Genomic DNA, 22,081 nt, shown 5'->3' with positions numbered 1-22,081 from the left:
TAGAGAACATCTGAGAACTAGTAACCATTTGCAAAACTTGATCCATTACTGATAAAGGATAAGTAGCCTTAAGAGAAGATTGATTAAGATTACGAAAATCCACACAAATGTGAATCTCGCCATTTTTTTTCTAACTGGTACAATATTCATCAATGATGAATGATGAATTGGAAATATTATCTTGGCATTTAACATTTTTTGAATTTCTGAAAATATGCTACCTGAGATCTTGGGATTTTATTATCTATGTTTCTGCTTAAAAGGAAAGGTGCCCAACTTTAGCAAAATATCATGACGTATTTCCTTAGGCTTGAAAGACTTGAAATCATCATAGGAATAGGCTAGTACATCAATATATTGCTGTAGCAATTATAAAAACTGCTCTCTTTCAACAAGAGTACAACTATTACCAATATTGACAATCTTTGGATCAATATCTGACCCAATATTGTATTTTTCATAACCCATAGCATCATTGGATGATACTTGTTGTTGTTGCCGGATATACCTGTCATGTTTATCAAATAATTTTTCCAAAGACACTAGGGCTTCAAGAATCTTGTTTCCTTTTAATTGTAAGAAACCTTCATCATGAGAAGAGACATCACTTGTCGCTGAATTAGAACAATTGCTCCCTTCAAAATACAAATTATTGAAACTAGCATTGGTTTCTAAGAAATTCACAATTTGCTTATCATCATTAAAATTTTTCCAATGATCCCAATTATTTGGAATACTTGGCCTACAAATTAATTCAATAGAATAAACTTCCTGGAAAAATTCATTATGAGGGATTAACAAAGTAGCTAATTGAGCAAGTGAATCAACTCTAGAATTGAATTCATGAGATACTACTGAAATATTGAAAGAATCAAAATTTTCAATATTTTCCCAAACCAAATTTTGATAATGTTTCAAATCGATCTTTTTGTGTTTGGTAAATATTCCTGACTTGGCAAACCATCAGTTCAGCATATCCTTGCATGTGGAGATTTCTTATGCCTCTTTTTTTAGCAATCTCCATACCTAGCAACAAAGATTAATACTAAGTTATATTATTAGTATTGGAGAACTAAAGTTTGAAAGAGTGAGGAGTAATTTCACCTTGAGGAGAAATAAGAACTACACCTGCACCATAACTGTCAGTAGTACAACTACCATCAAATTATATTAACCACACTTGATCATCAGTGTTTGAGACATAAGACTATGTGTTAGAAACTTCCTCACATGAAGGGACCGCCATAGATTCTAAATTCCCATCAGAAGATGAGAGAGACATAAAATCTTCAAATAGTACATCATCATTATTACTAAAAGAAATGAATGAGGAACATTTTGGTACTTCAACTCAATCTTCGATGAACTCAGAAATGTCATCAATGTGTAAGTAGTAACTACCCATTCCAGATGAATCGAATATGATTTGAGATTTGTGATCCTTTGACTTGACCATTGAATACTTAATGTCTTTTTTTGGGAGCAACTTTTGCATTTCTCCTTTTACAAGAATCTCGACTTCTGACCAATCCATATTGATCTCACCTCCAACATCCTTAAATACATTTCTTCCCAAAAGTATACCGTATGAAGCAGGGACATCAGCTACTAGGATAGTCATCTTAATCCTCTTATCAGGATATTCAACAAAAGAAAACTGAGCATCTTTAATTTTTCCAATTAAAGGTACTTATTTATTTTCCATGGAAAAGAACTTACCAAAAGTCTTAGTAAGGGCAAGACCTAAAGCATTGGCCACTTTGGTAGGCATTACATTATCAGAGGCTCCTGAGTCTATAACACAATTACTTAGTTTATAACCATTTATGAGAAGAGAAATATAAAAAGGTTCAATCCTACTAGATACGGAAGATGGGACAACAACTAAGTTATTTTGAGAAACCATAGGAGCATGATGGTTTTCCTTCTCTTTTATGAATTTAGCCAACCTATCAAACTATTTAGGGTTGGCCTTAAGGTACTCAACTTCTGACATTTGGATTTTGGTTTTTCTAGCATGATCAATAATATCAAAATGTTGGTATTGTAAGCTAAGCAAAGGGTCAGGCACACCACTTAGAGGCTTCAGACTAATTGATGATATCTTTGACAAATTAGACAAAGAAGAGTCAGAAGTACTTACTTAATGATTAGTATCTAGATTTTTGGGAAGGGTAGGCAAAGGTAATCCTAATTTTTGCAAGAGTAACAGGAAATTGAGGTATATCTTTTTCTTTAGTCTTGTCACCCGACTGCGGATCAAGTTGGTTTGTAACTTGTGAATGAGTTAAAACTGCATATGCTTCGCTTTCATGTTCAACTTTGGCTTCCTGGTACTGCAAAAACTAGATACTAGAGTCATCGGCCAACCTTCATCCTTCTGAAAGGAATTCACTATCTTTTCAAGTGGAAGATCTTCAACAATATTGTCTCCTTGCTTGACTTCATAATAACCCACTGAAGCATTAACTGGAGGTGCTTCAAGAGCCAATCTTTTTGGAGGAGGAGGCAACTCATTCTAATTTCTAGTCTTATAGCTAGAAGCATTATTTGGGTAGGTTCTTTGTGGAACACCTTTATAAGGAGTAGGAAACAATGTCTGACGGATTTGCTTTTTCAAAGAAAGAACTTCATTAGCTAGCCTCTGCACCATGCAACCAGTAGTATTTGAAAAGGAATAACAACTTCTGGAACTGAAAAACTTACTTTCACCTTGTTAGGACCTTTTTTAATCTTTCCAGCTAAGATTAAATGATCCTCCATTTCTACGGCTTGAGGCTGAGCTGTTGTAAATTGTCAGTGGTATTCTTCTTAATAAGAAAATAACTTCTGGAAACTAGGTTGAGAATTAGTGGGAATCCTAATCTTCAATTTAATGAACTTATCCACAAAATCCCTCATGGGTTCATGCGGCTCTTTCCTCATGGAAGTGAGTTGAGCTAAAAGAGCATGCTCGTCTTCAGCCGGATTGAAACGTACTTCAAATTGAGTTTTAAGAACATCCCAAGTTGTAATGGTTTGAGGTGCTAAATTCAACAAAAAGATGAATTGCTATATCTTCATATTCTACACCAAGAATTCCACATGCAATATGGAAAGCTAGAATATGTTCATCTGGGTGTTGCTTTCCATCCCCAAAGAATTTGGGAATATTTTTCCTCGACCCTCGAGGAAGAGGATGAAGTGGTGGAGTCAAATTTAGAAGACCAAAATTTTGTCCCCATGGTCCTAGTGTAGCCATTGCAACAGGAGGAACTGGTAAAAATGGAGGAATAAAAACCTTGGTACTTGTGGGATTACCAAAGGTCTTGGTGCATTGGAGGCTTCACTTGGAATAGGAGATCTCTAGCTTGTAGGTGGAAAAATCCTTGTCCTTTGAAGAGAAGAACTTGCATGCACATGTAAGTAATCAAAATACTGTTACTATAAAAGATCAAAGACAAGATCAACAACACCTTGATTTCTTCATCCTTGAGTATAACTTTGTCTAGCCAGAGTAGAAACTGGTTGAAGCTCGTATCCCCAACAGAGTCGCCAAAAAATTATTCTGTAAATTTTTTGTAAACTTGTAAAGGGTTACAAAAAGAGTGTTTCACAACAACACTCAGGATAATATCTCTCAGAAGGCAAGATACGCTCCCTCCTAATTATAAGGGAAGGCTCCCCCTTTCTATTGCAATTATTCTACTTTCTTCTACTTGCTAACTTTACACTAATCAAAGGTACAACAACAACTTAGTTCTCTTTTTTCAGAACCAGTTTTATCTAATTCTCTCTCAAGTACAAAATTTTCCATTAATTTAAATAAATTGAAAACTTGTAGTAATAATTTAACTAATTATTTTGGAAAGTAAAGTGTCCATGAAAGAACAGAGTCTCTGGTTACTTTCCTTTTCTGAAAATGACCCAGGGACGGGAATTCACACAATTGAAAACTCAAAGATTCTCTTTATGTGTTATAACTCCTATCAACCACTGTAACCCAAATATACCATTAGCTCAAAGACTGATAGATATATTGAAAGATATTATACTCTAACTAGATATTCTGTGCAACACAAATAATTTACTTTCTATAAGAAAATCATGAATCAGTAGTAAAAAGGATTTTCCGGTATCTACAAGGCACAACAAATCTTGGTTTATGGTATCCTAAAGATGAAAGTTTTGATTTATGTGCATACACTGATGCAAATTGGGTAGGAGATGTAGATGACGAAAAATGCACCATTGGTGGAGCATTCTTTCTTGGTAGTAGATTGATTTCATGGTTGAGCAAGAAGCGGAGTTGTACATCATTATCAACAACAGAATCAGAATATGTTGCAGTAGCAACTAATTGTACTAAGGTATTATGGATTAAGCAAATGTTGAAGGACATAAAGGTAAAATGCAAAGAACCTATAATCATTTATTGTGATAATTCAGCAGCAATTGATATATCAAAGAATCCGGTATTTCACTCTAAGACTAAACATGTTTCTATCAAATACAATTTTCTGAAAGAGAATGTTGAAGCAAAAGAAACAAGATTGGTTTATGTGAATACTAAAGAGCAGATTGCAGATATCTTTACTAAGCCTTTGCCTAAGGAAACTTTTGAATATCTCAGAGAGCAGCTTGGGGTAATACCCCCATTGGTAGAGACTTAGACAATTGAAGATTGACATCAAACCGACATAAACTAACAGAGAAATCTTTTTCCAGATGGAGGAGAGCTACTTCTTAGGGGGAGTAGTTGGTTATATTAATTAGTCATATTAGTTGGTTGTGTGTTCTGATATTTGTATTGCTTTGGCATTTGATGTCAAAGGGGGAGAGATATCTATGGAAAAACTTTGTATTTAGGAAACATTATCCTAGGGGGAGAGATTATTCATTGAGGGAGAGATTATTATATCTCTGCATTTTGATTTTGATTTATGGTATTAATATATTTTGGAGATTGTTGGTTTTTGGCATTTTGTTTTGGCACTTAGATGTTTTTCCATCTTGTGTTGCCATCAATGCCAAAGGGGGAGATTGTTGGTATTATGGATTTGTTGCATTATTTTTTCATTAATGTCAACACTTATCCTTCTAGAGATCTTTGGTTATGTTGAATCGACACATTGTGTTCATTGACATGTTCAGTGACTTATGCACAATCATTGTTATATTGTTCACCGACACTGAGGATGACTTGTTATCATTTGGAGATCACTTGGTTATGTCAAAGACATGGTTTGGATACTTGTTTTTGGTATTTTTGTTAATGGTCTAATCGGGTTGACATATTTGCTGTTACCAATAGATTGCTCTAGGTTATGGATTGGTATGCATTATCTATTTTAGATCACCACGACACGTTATGTAGATGATTTATTGATTGGATATTGTTATAAATGTATTAAGCCGACATGATGCATCACATCTTGACTTGTTTGTAATTGATTTAATTGTAATATTCTTAGTGAGATGACCTACACATTTGGTCTTAGGTTTTGTATATATGTAAGATCTCAATTGATGAGATATAGGATATGGGATATGGTATATAAGGTTATGGTATTGTAACATGGTATGTGCAAATATTGAAGATCATATGAGCAGACCATAGAGAAGGTTCAAGGAAGGTTTGAAGGTGATTATCAGAGATTAATCGGTACTGAATCCAACATTGGAGATGCTATTTTGAGCAGTACATTATTCTAGGATTTAACTATTATATTGTAGTCATTGTGTCTCCCATTTGAGCAGTGTGCTCTAGGAAGTTGGCCTTTCTGCATGTGCAAACCCCATTTGTATAGACATACTATTTGCAGTAGTATCATCTGATTGTGGGTAAGGTTTCCCATCGTGGTTTTCCCCCTTACAGGGTTTCCACATTAAAATCTCTGTGTTATGTGTTGTGGATGTTGTTTCTCTTTCTGTTTCATGCATTAAGTTTCATCGGTATTGATATTCGCTGTTAATTTATTTACCGACATTAAGTTTGGTTTGCCGGTATTAAGTATCAAGTTTGATTAAGTTGTATTTGGGTTGAAATTCATAGACAACTGATTCACCCCCCCCTCTTAGTTGCCTTCTGAGAATAAGCATCAATGTACACCATAACACATATATTTTTGGTGAGGAAACTCGGTAAGGGAAAAACCTCGGTGGGATTTGTGACCCACAATATCTACTCATTGGCCAATATGAATAAATATTACTCAGTACAATAGGGGCCTGCACATGCAGGAAGGCCAATTGCCTAGAGCTCACTGCTCAACAATAGAATGGAGTCCCACTAACTACAATTGGATGGTTAAATCCAATAACAATGTACTGCTTCAAAATAGCATCTGCAATGTTGGATTCAGTACCGGTTTAAGCTCTGTCTGATACCTCTGCCAAAAGCTTGCTTCGCTCTTCTCTTCTCTTATTCGCTCTCAATATAAATACATCAAAATGCATCTACAATTATTCGCTATCATAACCTATCACATATTACCACTTCCTTACATTACATATCATATCCTATATTCAAATGACCTACAAGATCTCATACATATATGAGTCTTTACAATTCATGTCGGCTATACAAATATAATATTACATTACAATACATTTCATATAAACAATATTATTTCCAAGTCATCTTGGACTGCTGGTATAATCTGCTGGCGGTGTAGGCTGGATGTCGGTGTGAATAACCCTTGTAGTGACTGTCGGTGCCGGTAGGTGAAGTCTGTTTCTTGTAGAACCTTTGAACCCTATTACCAGTTGGTTTCCATCAATAACAACATCAACCATTCTCATCTAAGTGTATAATGCCAACAATCTCCCCCTTTGGCATTGATGGCAACACTCATGAGAAAAATCAAAACTGATATCCAAAATTTGAAGTCCAAAAACTGAGAGTGCTCCCCCTGAGAAAGTGATCTCCTTCTGTATATTTTTCTCATTACACCACTCCCCCTTTGACATCAATGACAAAGGATGTCAAAAAGAATAAAAAATTCAAAAATTACTTAGATACCTATAGCCGGTTATGTACGATATGAAAAATGTCTGCCAAAACCAAGTTAAGACCTTGCAAAAACTTTGTACTATCAGAAATTATAGTCTCTGTCAGTCAGATCATCCCAGTGAGATAATGCATTTGTTTCTCTGGTGATCTTTCTCCTTGAATAGTTGCCTTAGATATCTCATTCCGGTGTGTTAAAAAAATATCCAATCTAGGACCAAGTTTGTTCTTTAACTCCCGGGTTTTCATCTTTAACCTTGCTTTCTCTCTTTCCAATTTCTCAATCTTCTCTTCATAAGTAGCCATCTCTTGATCCAAAACTGATGTTAGTTCTGAAGAACCAATCATATTGTCAGCAATGTCATCAATCTCTTTGTGTGTTTTCTTTATTTGCTCATCAATATCTTCTATTAGATGGTGAGGTTTGCAGGCTTCCCTGTACAATTTCTTGTATTCCAGAATGGTGGAATTCAGTGCTGGTAACAATGAATCAATTTGTCTTGTACAATCCTTTATTGTTTTATTAAAGAATTCATCCTTCTCCTTATTAACTCTTTCCTGAATGGTATCCTCATTTATCTTATCCACAATTTGAATGTTAGAAGAAATGAATTTGGACAATGTGTCCAATTTACCTATAGACCCAACAGTGTGATCCATCTTGCACGCCAGTGCAATCATCTGCAAAATTGGTAAAGAATCATCAATAGCCTTAAATGCTGAGGCATTGCATTTTGTTATTTTCTTAATGGAATCTAATAATACATCAGTAATATTTGTCGGTCTGTAATTCACAGTAGAAGTACTGGGAGGAGTGCTAGGTTCTGCAATAACTTTCTTCTCTTCTCCAGATACCTGTTCAGTTGCCTTAACCTCTTCTTTATCCACTTTCTCTTCCTTATTTTCACTCTTATTCTCATTCTTATTTTCTGCCGGTTTTGATTGTGTGTTTTGGTTCTTTTTCTGCTTCTACCGATATCTCAATATTCTGCTGAGTGTCAACAGTCTTGACCGGTGATTCAGGTTTCTCAACATTTATAGCTTTAGATTTCTTTTCTTCTGCAATTTCTTTGTCCAATACAATATTGATGTCCTGAGTGTCAACATTCATTGTGAATAGAATGTCTGACTCAGGATCAACATTATTTGTTTTCACTTACTCTAACTTCTCTTCTTCAGGCTCATTTTGCATTTCTGCCGGTGCCTCTGATACTACCAGTGGGGTGTCCTGTGTGGGTGGCGGTAAGTTGTCCTTAACTATGATGTCAGGTACACTGTCAACGTTACTCTTACCCTTATCAACTTTTTGATATACTTTGGTAAATGATTTATCAACTTTCTGTCTATCTTTCTCTCCCCTTTTCTCTTTCTCAACAAAGAATATATCCCACTTATCAGCTATTTCATCTACAATCTCTTTTACTCTACCATCCATAAGACTAACTTGCTGGTGACCACTCACAAAAACACTCCCGTTAGCTTCAGATATTAAATCATCTTTTTCTTGCTTATAATGAACAGGATGAATGGCTAACAGTGCCTCAACCTTTAGTATCTTATCTAACTCCATAATGGACATTCTCTTTGCTTCAAGCCTCAAGTATAAATCATTAGGAAGAACATCTATAACCTCAATAAGAACCTTCTTATATATATCCAGATACAAAATAATTCTCTCCTCTATGATATCCTTATCTAAATCCTTAAAAGAATGATAAAATTTATTAACATTACCAAGATTTCCTTCCTGAGTTATTTCATTTATCAGTTCAGCTGGTGAAAGAGTGTCAGGTTTCTCTTGTTTTGGTTGCTTCTTTGGTGTGACTTTCTTCTTCTAACCACTGGGCTCTCTCACAGCTTGTTGTTTCTTTCTAAGTGTTCTTGATTTCTTTGGTGACGGAACAGGTGCCGGTGAGGGTTTTGTTTTCTTCCTTTCCACCCTTTTGAATTCTGCAGCCTTGTCATTGTCAAAATCAGATGAGGTGGCCACAGAAGAAATATGTGCTACCGGTTGCTGTTCTGATTTTCTTTCTTGTTCAACAACACCTCTCATCGGATCAAGTTTCAACAAGCCCTTCTTGACAACTTCAACAAATTTTGAAGCATCTTTTATTACTTTGTCTCTTTTCTTCCTCTGCTTCTGCCTAGTAACATCACTTTCTATAGTTTCAGCATGACCAAAGATCTTCTCAGTGGGTTTTAGCATTACAGTTCTAGGTCTAACTGCTTCCATCCATACTTCATCTCTTTTAATCATAAAGTATATCTGTTTATCATATTTGTCAATAATGCTTTGAGGAATCCTTTCCCTTTGCCTCATTTTTGCTTGAAAGTCCCTGAAATGCTCTTTTACCTATTTGTCACCATCTAAACCTATACCGGTAATTGCATCCTTAATCTATTTTCCAATAGAAATATCATAGGCAAAATCCTTGTGTCCAATACCGGGGATCTCCTTTGAGAAATATAGCATTAAGCATACAATCAAATCCCCAGACTTGAAAGTTCCCTTCTTATCACCTTTGATCTTATCCAGATTTTCTAACAATTCATCTTTCAACCATTTACAGATGTCAATTTTAGCATTATTCATAATCATCTCATAGGCACTATGAATGCATAAACTTGAAACATAATTCAACCTATTAGTATGAGCAACTTTGTATCCAATAACCATACTAGAATATTTAACATTGTTATCAGTTATATCACTAACCCTAAGTGATCTATTATCTGATGTTGCACCGGTTAAGTTCATAACTTCTTTGTTTGGAATTTTCTTTTTCTTCTTAGGCCTAGTGCCGATAGAAGGTAAACCAGTAACAACCTTAATTGCTTCCTTAGTGATTTTAAAACTGAGTCTAGCCACACAAATTCACCATGAAATCTGCTAAGAACATAACAGACAATCTCATCTAAAAATTCAAGCATGTGAAGAATGTTAATGAACCCTAAATCTTCAACAACCTTATGTTCTAGTTTGACTACACCTTGTTTGTCAGTGATAACATTCATGAACATGTTCTTTAAATCTTCAGACCCTAAATCTTCAATGTTACAATGAATGTATGCCCTAGGGTCTTCTACAACTGCGACTCCCTTTGAAATTTTTGAAAATGCACCAATGGAGTCATCCAACTTAGCTAACTTAGGGATTATCTTGAAGACTGGTCTAGGACACTTGATATTTTCCACAATAGTAGGGTTTGTAATGAATTAAGGAATAGAGGATGAAGAAGCCATTTCGTAAGATAAATACCTTTTACTGTCGAATGTAAATGAAAACCTTGGATGCCCTGAAAAAACCTTTGCTGCTTTGCTTCTTGAATGCTGGTGCTCAACTTCTGTGCTCTTCTAATGCTTGAATGATTTAGTAAGTCAGAATGAGAAATTCAAGTGCTTTATAACCAAAAAGTTAACTTACAACCGCATTAAATGCTTCGCCGGTGAAGTGAATACTCAACATATGTGTTGGTAAAGAAGAAATATGACTTCTTACCACCAACTGAGGGTAAATGCATGATCTTCAATTAGTTTCCTTACCCCTAAGGATTATTCCTTAGTTAGATGAAGAATCTCCTATCGGTGCAAGATTACCCTGTTCTGCTAATGCAGAGCTAGGTTCATCATTCCTCTGATCTCTCTTCTTGATCCATTGTTTAGTGAATTCTTTCTTGATTTCATTCACCTTTTCTTTGCCTTTGTCATTAGATCCTTTGTTGTTCATTGGTACAATCTTGCTTCTATAAAATCTTGCAATATGCCCAATCTTGTTGCATGCATAACATGTTACATTGTTTCTTTGAATAGCTTTTCCATAACCTTGACCGGTTTGAGTTCTGCATTGATTAGATAGATGTCCAAATCTACCACAAACATAGCATTTCACATTCATTCTACAATTGTTTGAGTTATGACCATTTTAATTGCATTTGGAACATTGACTGGTGGGTAAGTTTGTATTCCGATTATTCCTAAATCTACACTGATTTTCTCTATGACCAAATTTGTTGCAATTAAAACATTTGCCATTGAATTTATAAGCATTAGGTTGCCTTACCGGTTTACTATGATCATGATTGTTTGCAGTTCTAGAACTTTCTCCATGTTCAAATCCAAGTCCAACTGTTTCTCCATTAGGTTTTTGACTTTTCAGCATATCATCAAGCTTGTCTGAACTCTTCTTGAATTTGTCTTTGTATTCATTTGCAGCGACCAACTCACTTTCAGAAGTACTAACTTGTCTCAGAAGTTCCTCTTTGTCATGTTGCATGTGAATCAAATCTGTTTTAAGCATATCATTTTCATAACTAAGCCTTAGAGATTCATCTGATCTTTCATTAAGTCTTCTGGCCAAATCTTCCTTATTCCTCTTTCTATCTTTAATATCCTTGCATAGTCTCATGGTTAAATCTTGTATCTCATTCCTCATGTTATTGTTCTCTTGTCTTAGTTTCTTTGCAATATCTCTTAGAGTTTCCTTTTCTTCATCATCTTGGTTTTGTAGTTGCACATGTAATTCTTTTCTCTTATTCTTTGCTATAACCAAGTTATCTTGAAGTGCTTTGATGAATTCCTGAGCAGCTTTGAGTTCATCTTCCAGTTTGATATTCTTCAATTTTTTTGCATCAAAATCTTCAAGACATCCTTCCAACTGTTGTCTCAATCTTTCTATCGGTACTGGTTTCAAAATCTTCCTCAAGCTGTTAGGCTTCTGCAAATAGAGGACTAGGCTTTGATACCAATTGTTAGATACTTGGGTTGTCCCAAAGACACTGAGAGGGGGGGGGGTGTGAATCAGTGTCTAACCGGTTGATGAAAAATTTAAACTTATTTGCAACTTTACAACCCAAATTAATATACCTGTAAGCAAATAATAATGCTGTAAAGAGAAACAAAAGAATAAGCATCAATGCACACCATAACACATATATTTTTGGCAAGGAAACCCGATAAGGGAAAAACCTTGGTGGGATTTGTGACCCACAATATTTACTCACTGACCAATATGATTAAAAATTACTTAGTTGAATAGGGGCATGCACATGCAGGAAGGCCAACTGCCTAGAGCTCACTGCTCAACAATAAAATGGAGTCCCACTGACTATAATTGGATGGTTAAATCCAATAACATATGCAATGCTGGATTCAATACCGGTTTAAGCTCTATCTAATACCTCTGCCAAAACCTTTCTTTACTTTTCTCTTCTCTTATTCGCTCTCAAGATAAATACATCAAAATGCATTTACAATTATTTGCTATCATCACCTATCACATATTACCACTTCCTTACATTACATATCATATCCTATATTCAAATGACCTACAAGATCTCATACATATATGAGTCTTTCCAATACATCATGTCAGCTATACAAATGTAATATTATAATACAATACATTTCGCATGAACAATATTATTTCCTAGTCAGCTTGGACTACCGGTATAATTTGCTCTTGGTGTAGACTGGATGTTGGTGTGAATAACCCTTGTAGTGACTGCTAGTGCCGGTAGGTGAAGTCTGTTGCCGATAGAATCTTTGAACTTTGTTACCAGTTGGTTGCCATCAATGACAACATCAACCATTATCATCTGAGTGTATAATCCCAAAAGGGATAATTTGTAAAAGGTTAAAGAATTGAAACTATATTATCTTAACCAGATTCCAACTATTGAATCTTCAAAGTAACTCAAAGATTACTTGTAAAAATCCAAAGTTCCTCAATATATATCACCAATAACTTTCACCAACTTTAATAAATTGAGAGCATATGATACTAAATGACATAAGAACATCAATATCACATAAAGATTGAATTCAAAACAAAGTTTGAATGCCAAGCTTCAATCCTTCTTGATTAAATTGTAAATTCACAAAAAGAACACAATTCTCAATTTGTTCTTCAATTGGGTAGAGTTTTGTTGCATAAGATAAAGATGGAAAAAGATCCTTATTACGACAAAAATCATCATATATATAGAAGAGGGGTGCAACATGAAAATAGGAAAATATAACTAATTCTCTTACTAAGTTTAGGACTTGTGCACTTAGTAGGTGCACAATATCAATTACAAAAAAAACACTTGAAGTGTCGTTCGATAAAACAAAAAGCCACTGGAGAATCATGAAAATGACTAAGTATCACTTTCCTTATGTAGAATTATTTTTCTGAAATTCTTCAAACATCTGGAAAGCATGCTTCAACTGAATTCCATTAGGTCCTTGGGTATTGCTGGTGATGATCTTGACTCTAGTAATGGAATCCTCTAAATCAGTACAACATTTCTTATGCTTTCTCATAATAGTATCTAAGAAATCTAGGACAAATTGAAGGTCAACCAATTTATCAATCGAGGATAAAGAGAAATCCTCTTTGTCAACTTCAGTAGTTAAAACTACTGGTAGCACTTTCCCATCCTGATCAAGGAACACACATGGGATTTCTGAAACCTTTGTAACAATCTCTTGCTTCTTGTCAACATATTCCTTTAAAAATTTCCTCATTTCCTTGACTAGACGCTCAAGAATGTTCATTTTGTGTTCTAAGGTTCTTGCTGCTCCACGTACATGCATCGTGAAGGAATAACATTATTCAGTATGAGTTCATCAGGATCATAATCTTCAAATTTCAACCAAGCCTCAAAGTCTCTTTCTTGCATTTCAAGCTCATGAGAGAAGACCTCTATAATGTTATCTATCTATGTCTTGACGGTATCAAGGTTATTGACAATGGTACTAGCTGAACCTATGAGTCATGTGCCTTGACTCAAAATATGATCCATCCATTCTGCCATAGCTCTACCACAAGATGTCGCTTGCTCAACTCTTTTAACAACCTGCTCATCCAAGGAAGAAGTTATTGGTTCAAGAGTCTCAGAAGACTTATTTACGTTGATCAAGATCAAAGTGAGTTGCTTGATCCTTTCTTTGAGTAGAACTTTCTTAATCTTATCTTCATCATATTTGGCAACAAGAAGTTTCAAAGCCGATATTGCATCTTCTGAAGTAGAATCATGAGTCTATATTGCCAACTCATCCTTTTGAATAGTATAATCAGTATCCTTTACTTGACCAATAATTGCACCTTTGGGAGGAATAGCAACCTCAACATATTTGTTATTATCCTCATCAACCTTAACTCTTGACTATTAGACAGTTCAAATAACTGGAAGACAACTGAGAGGTGGGGGGTGAATCGGTTGTCACTAGATTACCGAAACCATAAGAAATTAAAACTTTAATAGCAGAACCCAAAAGATCAATACCGGAATGCATAAACCAAATACCAAAATAGCAGATATATGAATTGATCACAAACAACAATTAGAGAATAAATACCATCCACATGACACCAAGATTTGTATGTGGAAAACCCTGTAAAGGGAAAAACCATGGTGGGAAGCCTACCCATAGTCATATAATACTTTTGCAGTAAGTATGTGATTACAAATTGAAGGGCTTGCATTTGCAAGAAGGCCAATATCCTAGAGCACACTTCTCACCACAAAAGGAGTCTCACTGACTACATAAATGTCTAGACTACAATCGGAAGAGTGAATGAACTGCAATGAAAACATCTCCTATGCCTGAGTACAGTTTCGGTTAAGCTCAATAACAGAGGACTTAATCCTCTTACATAAACCCAACTCAATCACCAATGATCGACTGAATCCTTTGCATGAATGATTATTAGATTATTCGCTCCTTACATATTCTCATATCCCTTACATATGATCTACAATGAGATCTTACATCATATATATACAAACCCTTGACCAAAAACAATAAGACAAATAATATCCAACCCATAAGACATCCCAGGAACACATTGAGAGGTCCAATCACCATGTTACATTAAGTCAGTCCATAACCTAGATAAACCGGGACCCAATTTAGGTCCACACATGCTAAAGCAATGATCCCAATCAGCCAAGTCTTGAACATGATCACCATTAGCATCTTGAATCTCCACTAGAAGCCGCACCAACACCACTTATGCAAAACATCAAAGATCTTCAATAAAGCTCTGCCGGTGAAACCCTCACCGAATCATCAAACCAAGCTTACCAGCATACATGATAGCATCTGATCACCAAATCAAAACCAACTGACTGAACATAAATATGAGTAGCATATCTAAGCCAATTCTAAAAGCCAAAACATATCAAATCATCATGAGCTAATCCAAATAGAAACCAAACAACCTATTGAGTCTAGAAGAATACCGGTAAAGAAGCCAAAACAACTAGTGTTGTCATTAATGACAAAACATCAATGCAACACATAATCAATTCCTCCAAATGGCCAATGTTGACAGAGTCTTAGCCTTCTTGGTAGTTTTAGATTTGACAGGAACAAGTTGATTGAAATCAAAATCTTCGAGGGAAACAACTTTCTTCTTCCTTTTCGGGGCATTAGAAAACAACCAAGGTGGCAAGGTAGAATCATCTTCCCCACTAACTACCACATCTTGGGAGGGATTGATAGAATCATAAATAGTTGTAGTCAGAAAAGGAGAGGCTATGGTGATCACATTGGTGGTATTTTCTAATCAAGATTCATTTGACCTAGGAGTCAGCTCATTGATAGACTTATCAAAATCATCTAATATAGATGTAGACACTCCGGACAACGTGGCAAAAGACAAAAAAAACATTCTCAATATTATCATGGGGTGTGTCTAGGGTTGACTCACTAGCACTTATGGAAGATACATGAATAATACTTGATGAAATGACACTTGCAAATATCAGAGGCTCAAGATTAAAAGTAGAGACATGAACTTGCAATGTAGATGTAGGAAAAGATACCTATAGTAAAGGTTCATCTGTTTGTGGCAACTCTTCTACTTTCAACTCATCTTGTTCCTGATCACCCTCCTATTCATTAACTAACTCTTCATTGGTAAGTTCACCCTCCTCCTGATCATTTGGTGCATCCAATTTTGATATCTCCTGAACATTAGAACTTGAAGGCTCTCCCTGAGATTTACCTTTCTTGGATCCAAATGTGAATTTCAATTTAGGAGCTTTTGTTGGAACCACAACATCCAATTTGTTATTGATTCTTATCTTAAATCTCTTTCCCATTGGGCCAACATTATCATCATCAGAAAGAAAGGAGAAAGGTTTTAGGGGAACACCATGCAAAGATAACCAAATATGTATTTGTGAGAATACTCTTAAAACGTGCTCTAATGAAAATACACTCCTTTTGTGACCATTGAATAAGAGGCAAAGGAGTAAAAGAAACAATGTTCCTTTCAAATAAGGGATCCAAGATATCATCATCCTCTTCCAGATCATCAGGAACATCGACAATACCAAAGTTATCAATTTACTCAACCGTCAAGCGACAATAATCAAGTTTCCTTATATCATGCTCGAATCTACAATCAACCCAAACATCTTCGATCTGATGAACATGCACATAGGCCTTCTTCAATTTGTTTCTCATACCCCTATAGTCAAAATCCTTCTTGGCTTTGAAGAATCTCATAGTGACTCTTCTTATCTCATCCTCCATAGCTGTGGCCTTGAAAATAGAATTGATAGAATATCTCCCAATAGAGATAGATAATTTCAAACCTTTTTTATGAGAACCAGATTGAGACTCATGTACTACATTCATCTGATGAGCAAGCTCCATTAGCACAATCTTGTCAGAAGGATATCTAGGGACCATGAAGGGCTCACCATTGAAACATCCAACCCTAATATAGGTAAAAGTTGGAAACTGAAGAAACATGCATGCATCCATATTGATTAACAACTTCCCATGCGTGATCAGACACCCTCTTATTATATAGATTTGTATCCATCATGACCATATAATAACCAAAGAAGGCATCATTGACTCTTTAAAAATGACTATAAATTTATTTCAAGACCAACTGGGTATAGTATTCATGTACCTCAACATGTCTTTTGTCACCAGTAGTTGTTAAGTCAGGAAAGTGTCTCATTGAAGCCACAATGTACACCAAGTAAGAAGTCGTATAAAACTTAAGAGTAGTAGGAACCTTGGCGAGCTACTCACAGATGGAATCACTAATTTGCTTTTCCTAAAATATGTTATATTTATTTTATCTGATCACATGGATGTATTGATACATCCACTTGTAGAAAGTATTAGAAGTGGGAAGTCCTTTAACTCTACTCAAAAGAGTTATCAATTAATTGACTTCTTCAATGAAGTCCCACCTAGGAAGAGTTTTCAGCCATCTAGCAATAGTTGGCCTTGGAGTTTTAAGCCAATAGTCATTAATATTATGCCTACACTTGTTAGAATTCCTATCAAAGTAGGCTACAATTGACTGCATAGTGATATTTGAATATCTCTCAATACTCAGACATTTGAACATTGATTCAAAGAACTCTTTATCAAGCCTGATTAATTTCTTTCCAGATTCATCTTTCATGCTTCTACTTTCAGGATCAAAATGCTTTGCCACTGCCATCACAAACTCAGGATCTCATGTTGACATGGGAAAATTTGCAACTAAGTGTATACCACTATTGATAACTACTTCCATATCTCGGTACGAAGGTGGTTTTCTAATTCTTTTGAGAAATTCTTCTAGGTCAACATGACGTATCTCCATGTCTTTAATATGATCAATATTAAAAGTAACTGAAGAAGAAGGAAAAACCGGATGTAGGTCTTGCTTCTTGAATTTCATCCCTCTTTTGTTTGGAGATACCTCTGTCATTATAACAATACTGAGAGAAAGAGAAATTCATTAGTATCAACATTATACATCTGATCAATTCATTTGTGTTTATATGATTTGAACACACTTTGATAATAGTACATTTGAGATAATTAGGTTTTCCAAAAACCTACTTAATATTTCTAAAGTAAATGGAATGAAAAATTACCATTTGTGTGTGTGCAAATAAACGAATTTCAAATAAAAATATTTGAAAAAATCCATTTATAAAAGTGTAGAACGAAAAATGTAATTAGAATTTATTTAAAAATAATCTAATTACACTTAGAAAAATCCCAAAAACTAAGTGTAATTCGGACCCATAGATCTGAAATAAGTTTTGGTCGGTTCTATAGGCCCACCATACACTTAGAAAATTGCATGAAAACCATATAACACAGGGTGGGTTTATAAGCTTGCACTACGATTTAAAAAATATTTTGAAATGGTGTTGGGCAAGGTAGTAGACCCGACATACATCATTTCATGGTATATGGCAGGCCCGCGGCCCTGCCAAACACTGCAAAAGCATTGCAAGAAAATTATGGCACTGCGGGGTATTGCTAGGGTCTCCGACCTGTCATACACCATGCCGTGGTGTATGGTAGGTCGAGGGCCCTACCAACACCACAAAAGAACTGCAAGATAGAAATAATGTGGCGGGTCGACAACCTACCACACACCACACTGTGGTGTGTGTCGATCCATCGACCCTCCACAACTCCTCTGTGATACAAATACAATGCGTTGGTAAAAATTAGTGTTGTGGTGAGGTCGTAGACCCGCCAGAAACTAATTAATGGTGTGTGGCGGGCCTACAACCCCATCACGACACCATTGTGTTATAAATCAATAAATCAAATAAAACCCGACTCGGATCAAAGATCCGATCAGGTAAAAAGTTACGAAGAACGATTTGATAACATAAGAATTCAAATAAAAGTAAAATGAAAAGGGTTACCCTAAATCGAAGGGAAGAAATTCATACCTGAAAAAATGGAAGTTGAGAATCCTTCTCCTTCCAACCACAAATTCAATCTTTGAAGGATTAAAATAAAGATTAAGGAGATAATTTAGCCTTTAAAAGATGAAAATAGACTCCTAATCCAACACTTCAAAAATTCCACAAATAACTCAAAGTGTATTAAATAAGTGCAATTCGGGTCTATGAACTCGATTTTCACCTATGAAGTGTAATTCGGGCCTATAGACCCGAATTACACCTAAAATGTGAAATTAGCCAAAAGAGGTGTAAATCAGGTCTATGGACCCGAATTACACCTACAAGATGAAACTTGGTATAACTCAGGTTTACGGATCCGAATTACACCTAAATTGTGAAACTTGGTGTAAATCTGGTTTACGGACCCAAATTACACCTAAATTGTGAAACTTGGTGTAAATTTGGTTTATAGACCCAAATTACACCTAAATTGTGAAACTTTCACAATTAACGAAAAAGGGGTATAACAAGGAAAAACACGCTTTCGACTACACAAAACATCTCGAAAAGCAAACCATAGAGCATGCAAAAACCACAAACGAGTAAAATTTTGTGGGGTATCCTCATTTTTGCTAATGCTAAAAGCAAGGATAACAAATTTCTATGCGCACATCAGTGGCAACATATGGTCTTGATTTTTTTATTGAATTCCTTGCATTATGATTGAGTTAAACTATTATTTCAAAAATTAAAAAATATTCATTTTTAAGCCATGGTTATGGAAAATTTTCTAAAATAACAGGAAATGGGGATTTTATTGCAAAAGAGGGGGGTTGTACATATTTGAACCCAAAAGGTATGTTAAGTTTTTTTTTCAATGGTAAAAAAGTGTGATTTTTTAGCATCCATCAATGGTAGAATGTAATAAATTATGGTTTTTCATTGGAAAATAATTTACAACTTTTTTAGAATTGAGAAATATTTTTGAATGAGTTAGATTGGAGAAAACAAGAATCCATCTTGAATTTATATTTTGAGTCTTTTGGGACTTTGTCCAAAATTTTATCCCACTTTTGAGTTGATTTTTGTTTCATGCTCAAATAGTATTTTCATATGATGTGGCTAGAATTTGAGTGTTTATTGGTGGATGTCACTTGTGTATTTCCCTCATCCTTGTGATGGATATTGGTTCTCAAGTTTGTATAGTCATACCTTTTTTCTATGGTGTAGTGTCATAAATTGTAACCCCTTACAAGTTCACAATCCTTTTTGAGCCCTTGCATTAGTGTGTCTCCTCCTAGATCTTTTCCAAGCATATTTTTAGTTTTACATGACAAAATTGATATCATATGATGATATGGTGATCTGAATCTATGTTATGACCATGTGTACTCTTGAACTTCCTTTGTTTCACCACTTTTTGGGTGGACTATGGTGTTAGGCACCCTTGTCCTAGTGCTCTTGGGCACTACTAGATTGGGCCTAATTTTGAATATGTTGGTGTACAAGTTTCAGCCAATTGATTCCCAATCCAAATATTTTAATATGATCATTGGAGGTCAGCCTAATTTATGAAATACCTTGGGAACCCTAAATAAGAGTACCTTTCCTAATTCATTTTCATATCCTTGAGTATTCCAAAACATCTTAATCACTTCCTAGAGTAAGTATTATGGGTGAATTTATTCATATTTGAGTGTTATGGAGTAGCAAGTTACAACAATCTTCATGCAAGTGTGTTTTCATGATTGCATATTTTATGTCTTGTCATGACATGTTATTACATCAAGATTTGTGGGTCTTATTCAAAGAGTGTTGCATCATCATCAACAACAACAAGAACACCAATCTTGAGGTATAATATTTTGGATCCAACATTTTACTTTAGAGCTTTCCTTTCTATCTATTTTCATTAAAGGGTTAATTATAAACCCAAGGTTTGATTGAAGTGAACCCCCATCAACCCAACACCATTTTCCTCTCTTGTGTGTGCAGGCTTCAGATTCAACGGAGGAGTATAGATCTAGAAAGTGCAAACTAAGACAAAAAGAACCAGATTTTGAAGAAGCAAAAAACCCTTGACAATGGAAATCATTGAACAATGTTCAATACTTTTCTGACAAAATTTCAAGAGGATATTATGAGTGACATCCTGATCCCAAATTTGTTATCAATATGTGTATTTGACACCTTAAAGACATTAATGCCTATTGACATAGTCCAATGATTTTAGGCTCAAATTGTAGATACAGATTCTTCTCTAATTCCCATTTTTAGATCTGTACTCAGAGTCTGCATATTTGTTATGTAGCTTATTGTTTATGATTATTAATATAAAATTTGTATCATTAGACCTAATTCTCACATCCTATTATCAAATACAATCAATAACCTAAAATAATAATCAATCATAGTGACCAACTGTAGTACCCCTACCTTGTTTAGACCCTTTCTGGCCTCGTTGACCAAGGTTGACTTTTTAGTGGCTTATGTGGATGGTTGATTTATTGTGGTTGTGATGTGTATTCTAGTATTATTCTTTGGAGTGTGTTTGGTGAATATGATTATGCATTCTAGTTCATTGAGGAATAGATATTGAATATACATTATTGCTTATTGATGAGTAGTTGTTAACTCTTCTTCTACATCTTATTTTATTAATGAGGAAATGTTAAGCTTATTTGTGCGTTACTAATGATGGACTAACACATTTAATTTACATGCGAGTTACTTCATGTATATGTCATCATGTTGTGTGGAAGTGTATGGGGTGCGAGGAGATGATTTTCCATCACTCATTTCGGTGAGACACAAAACGTCATGATTCTCCTTCACCGGTGTGTTTATCGTGTTTGTGTATATATATGTATGCATGGTTCGGTGATGCAAGGAGTTGCAGGTACAAGGTATCATCTCCACCTGGTTCCACAGGTCTGAGCGTACCTAATTAACCTAATGGAAGTGGAGGAGTTACTTCTAAGGTCCTAATATTAACCCTAGCCTTGCTCAATTGTGAGTGTCACCAGTCTTTTGTTTGCCTTGTCAGTTTGCCAAGTAGGCCACTTTTCTGATGTTGGTATGTGGGTCATGTTCTATTTTGGTTTCAGTTGAGTGTTGCGTGTTATGCATTTTGTGTGTTTATTTATTCTCTTCTTGATTAGTTAATGATAATTTTATGTGTCGTGCTGATTAAAGGGACTTAAGAATAAATTACATTAGAATCCTTTCTGTGGTTAATTAATTAATCGATTATTTTAATTGTCAAAGTTAGAGTGAAAGTTGAATTATTAGTGAAAGTTAAATTATATTTGGCTTGAGTAATTGTTTAAAAAAAATAAAATAAAATAAGACCGTTGTTTTTGTAAATTGATAAATTAGAGTATTTAAAACCCATTGGTTGATGGGTGAACAACATCACACTTTTGAAATAAAA

Source organism: Cryptomeria japonica, chromosome 5 (assembly GCF_030272615.1).
Source record: "Cryptomeria japonica chromosome 5, Sugi_1.0, whole genome shotgun sequence".
NCBI lineage: Eukaryota > Viridiplantae > Streptophyta > Pinopsida > Cupressales > Cupressaceae > Cryptomeria > Cryptomeria japonica.
This window is presented reverse-complemented; position numbering follows the sequence as displayed.